Genomic DNA, 5,433 nt, shown 5'->3' with positions numbered 1-5,433 from the left:
TAATCAGAACTGGCTTTGACAAGCACTGTGGCATTTGGACAAGAACAAACTGGGAGGAGGGTAGAGAGAATAGTGCAACAGTGAATGAATGGAAACACAAAATCTCTGTAAATGTTTATGAAAATTAATAAAATATAATTATAGAAAAAAACTTTTATCTTTGCTCTTTATTATGATTTACCACTTTGGAGAGGATCTTGACAATAGAGTTTCCTAATGCAACATGGTTTTAGTTTAGTGATTGCTTCTTGATTGAGTGCTGATTGTGGATCCAAGTAAAATGAAATAATTGGAAATTTCAATCTTTTCTTTTCTCCATCTGTAATGATACTGCCTATTGATCTAGTGGTGAAGATTTTTGTTTTCTTAAGTTAAAATGTAATACATATAGAATGCTATAATCTTTTATCCTCTTCAGGAAGCATTTCAAGTCTTCATTTTCTGCAAACAAGATTGTTTCATCTATAGAATGCAGGTTGTTGGTGAGTCTTTCTCCAATTATGATGCCACATTCTTCTTCATATTGTCCAGCTTCTTGAATGATTTGTTCAGTGTGTAGATTGACTAGGCATGGAGAAAGGATATAACCAAGACACATACATTCCCTAATTTTAAACTATGCGGTTTCTTTGTTCTGTTCAGATAGCTATGTCTTGGTCAATGTATAGGTTTCACATGAGGACAATTAAGTGGTCTGAGATTCCCATTCTTCTCGGTGTTAGCCATAACTTGATATAATCCACACAATAAACTCTCTTTTCATAGTCAAAAAAGCACAAGTAAACCTCTATCTGATATTCTCTGCTTTCAACTCAGATCCTTATGACAAAGCAATGATATCCCTTTTATGACAACCATATCTGAATCCAATTTGAATTTCTGGAAGTTCCCTGTCAGGGTGGGTGTGTGGGGGTGTGTGTTAAAAAACACATACTCTTTTATTTTTTTAATACAATTTTAATTTTATACTGATTTACTAAGTTAGTATACATTGATTTTTCACACCGGATCTTTCACATTTGCTTTATCCACCCCTCCTTCCACCCATTTTGTTTCAGGCAAGTATTTTTATATAAGTGGTTGCCATACTGAATGTATAAATACTCTGGAAATTTACTTTTCTCACCCAGCGATATGCTTTAAGGATTTATCTCTACTTATGCATACAAATCTGACTTATTTCTCATAATGTATTGGATATTACTTTGCCTAATTTCTAAACGTATCCCTGATGTATAATTGTAATTTTCACACATACAAGCAGTGTGGCATTGAGTAGTCTTGTGCTCAGATACAAGTGTTCTCATAAAGAAGATGTCTAGAATCAGAATTTCTGGGACATGGAGAGAAATATTGTTTGTAATATAATTATTAGCTACTGGTGGCCAGCGGTAAGAATCTGTGCTGCAATCTCAAAAGCTCATGGCTTGAATCCACCAGTTGCTCTGCGGACAAAGATGAGCAATCTCCTCCTGTGTGATTTACCGCCTCTGAAAACCCACTGGAATGGGTCGGTTCCAGCTTAAGAGTAAACCACAACTACCAAATTGGCCCTTGACTCATGGTGACCCGCTGAGTTAAGAATTGTTGTGATTCACAGCATTTTAACAGTCTGATTTTTGGAAGCAGGTCACCAGATGTTTCCTCTTAGTCAATCGTAGTCTGCAAATGTTACTGAAAGCTGCTCAACATCATAGTGATATGAAAGTCTCCAGGGACAGATGGGTGGAAGCTGAGCATAAGGTTCATTTGCTGGAATTGGACCTGGATCTCCTTTGTGGAAGACAAGAGTTCTTCCTCTGAACCACCACTTAGGGTAGTTAGTCTCCTCCTTTTAAGTGTTTAAGGAGACCTGGTGTTTCTGTGATTGAAGAGCTTGGCTGCTAACCAAAAAATAGGTGATTCAAACCCACAGGGTGCTCTGAGGGAGCAAGACAAGCAGTCTGCTTCTGTAATGATACACAGCATTGGAAACCCTGAGGGCCACTCTGCTCTGTGCTACAGAGCCAGTAGGAGTGGAAACTGACTTGTTGGTAATGGTTTCGGGTTTTAAGTATTCACCTTCAGGCTATGGGGGGAAACAAGGTTATTTGACTTAAGAATTTTCAATAACTCCAAGACTGAATCCCTGATGCCAGCCCTGAGGATATCATTTAGTGTACATAAATTACCAATGCAAGTAGTTTGTGTAATCTATTTAAAGCCTTGGCCAAGCTGCACAATAACTTGTAATAAAAACATTCCATTATGGTAGATGGGATTAAGTGCAATGTTTTCCTATGGATCAGAAACTGATTAAGCAGGAAACAAAAGGTAAAGACAAACGCTGGATAGAAATGCACAACCACCAGCATTCTCCTTTCCTTGTAAATGGGAGTGGCCTTTTAAACACTATTGTGGACTACACAAAGTTGTTTTTCGCTGTGAGTTAGACCTACTCAATGACACCTAACAACAATGTAAAATACACAGTAGATCCTTAAGCTTGCAAGCAACAAACAGGAGTCTGACAGATCTATTCTTGAACAAGGTAACCTCATTTTTCTAATCTAAGAAATAGAAATTGTATTATCTTTGTTAGGTGAAAGTCTCTAGTAGTTGGTTAAAATCTTCACCAATGATGCCTGTATAAAGAAGCTGTAGCAACTTACTTCTGTAAAGATTACAGCTACGAAAATCATATGGTGATCAGTTTCATTCTGACACATGCAGGGCCTCCATGAATTGAACTTGAGGACAATGAGTTATGGGTGTGTTAGGTGATGATGGTAAGTGGATAATATGTTTTAGTTTTGTGCCTGGGTGTTAATTTTATTGAAGAGAAGAAGAAAAAATACCAAACATCAAACCCCTAGGCACAAACTACAAGAAAACGTCAACGAAACAGATGTTAACTCTGAAGAAAAGATGGCATGTGTGCCCCAGACATATTTAGAAACTCTGGGTTTCTTCTGCTGTTTTTAGGGAACATGAGTCAGTTCTAACCCATGTGGGCCCTATGCCATCCTCACAATCTCTGCTGCGCTGAAATCCATTGTTGCAGTCACTGGCTCAGTTCATCTCAATGAAGAGCTTCCTCTTTCGTTGATCCTCTACTCTTCCAAGCATGAGGTCCTTTCCAAGGAACTAGTCCATCCTGACAACATATCCAAAGTATGTGAGATGAAGTCTCAGACATCTTGATTTTTTTTAAATGCTCTTTTTCTTTTTTATTTTTATAATTGAGATTTTAATGAAAGTTTGTAGAGAAACTGAATTTCCATCCATTAATTGTTGCACATTTTCCTTTCTGCCCCCTCCAGTTCACGTTTCTCTTTGAAAAAAAAAAAGAAAAATTCTTTCATTGTTATACAATTCCCCCACAGCCCACTTTACTAAGCAGCACTTTTTAAATTTATTATTATTGTTATTATTATTATTATTATTTTTGTGTGTGTCTGTACCATCAAATCAGATCTGACTGGTACCAGAGGACATTATCCCTCCTTCTCCAGCAGAGCATCTGGTGGATTTGAACCATGCACCTTTGGAATTGCAGTGCAGCTTCTTGCCACTAGGCCACCAGAGCTTGCTCTGTGTAGCTCTTGTTCTGGACTCTTGTCATGCCAGTAATACCTAATCATATATTCAGTTTAATCAGTTTTTTTCCTCATCTGTTTCAATGCAGTGAACATTATTAATTCCCTTTTCTTACTTTCCCCCCAACCCTGATGTCAGTCCTGTCTTGTAACAGTGACATTATACAGTATTTGTCCTTTTGTAACTAAGATATTTCTCTCAACATAATGTCTTCCAAGGTCACCCATTTTGTATAATATTTCATGAGTTCCTTGTTTTTCAATGCTGCATAGTATTCCATTTTGTGGATATACCACAGCTTCTCTATCCATTTGTTTGTTGATGGGCACTTGCATTGTTTCCATCTCTTTGCTATTGTGAACAACACAGCAATAAACATGGATGTGCATATATCTGCTTCAGTGGCAATTCTGGTTTCTTTAGGGTATATTCCCAGGAGTTGAATTGCCTGTCAAATGGTATTTCTATTTCCAACTTTTTGAGAGAAAGTACTATATGGCCTTCCAGAGTGGTTGCACCATTTGACACTCCCACCAACAGTGGATAAAGGTCCCAGTTTCTCCACAAGTATTGTAAGCATTTGTTGTTTGTTGCTCTGTTGAATTTTGCTATTCTTATTGGGGTGAGATGATATCCCATAGTTGTTTTGATTTGCATCTCTCTTAGAGCTAGGAATTTTGAATATTCTTTTTTTTTAATGAGTACTCTGGCTGCAACATTTCCAAGACAGGATTCTTTATTCTTTTGACAACCCATAGGATATTCAGTAAACTTCATCAAGCACCATTTATGGCAACATGTATCTCATTTGCTAGCATCATCACTAAGCTAATTGTCTGAATATGAAATGTAGAATTCATCCTTAGTGCTTTTTTCACCTCTCCCTAAATCCCATCCATGGATATAATCCTTCTCTAGCCTTTAAATTTTATCATATTTTCTCCCATTCATAGAGTAACTGCTCAGTTACAATCAATTTTTTTTTGGTACAGAGTTATGTACCAAAAAGAACCAACCGGCACCAAACCATTTCAAGATAGCAGTATATAACCAAGAACCAATTACACTATAAGAATAAGTGCAAGCTGCACTGAAGGTACGGGGGAAAAAAATAAGACCCCCAAGAATTGATAGAATACTGATTGAGGTGTTTCAGAAAACAGATGAAATCCTGGACATGCTTACTAGTCTCTGTCAACCAATATGGAAAACAGGCACTTGGCCAACTGAGCAGAAGAAATTAATAATTGTTCTCATGGTTAAAAACAAAAGTTGATCCAATAAACTATGGATATTCTTGAGCAATATCATTAACATCATTAACATGCAAACAAAATATTGACGAAGATTATTAAGCAAAGACTGGAACTGTAGCTGGATTCACAAGAGACCATCGCCCAAGACATATCATTGCCAATGTCAGATGGATCTTGGCTGAAGCAGAGAAGACCAGAAAGATGGTTATTTATGTTTTATTGATTATACATAGGTTTTTGACTGGATGTAAGGCATTATGGATAACATTGAGAAAAAATGGGAATCCCAGAACACTTAATTGTGCTCATGTAAAACCTATACATAGACCAAGAAGTAATTGTCCAAACAGAACAAGGGAACACTGAATGTTCTAAAGTCAAGAAAAGTGTGTGTCAGGGGTATATCCTTTCTCCATCCCTATTCCATCTCTATACTTTAGAAGCTGGGCTGTGTGAAGGAGAATGTGATATTAGGGTTGGTGGAAAATTCATCAACACTGCATTATGCTGTTAACATCAACTTGCTTGCAGAAAATGAAGAAGGCTTGAAGCACTTACTGCAAAAGGTCAAAGACCACATCCTTCAATATGAATTATA

This window comes from Elephantulus edwardii, unplaced genomic scaffold (assembly GCF_000299155.1).
Source record: "Elephantulus edwardii isolate Elephantulus edwardi_28Jun2011 unplaced genomic scaffold, EleEdw1.0 scaffold00008, whole genome shotgun sequence".
NCBI classification, from domain to species: domain Eukaryota; kingdom Metazoa; phylum Chordata; class Mammalia; order Macroscelidea; family Macroscelididae; genus Elephantulus; species Elephantulus edwardii.
This window is presented reverse-complemented; position numbering follows the sequence as displayed.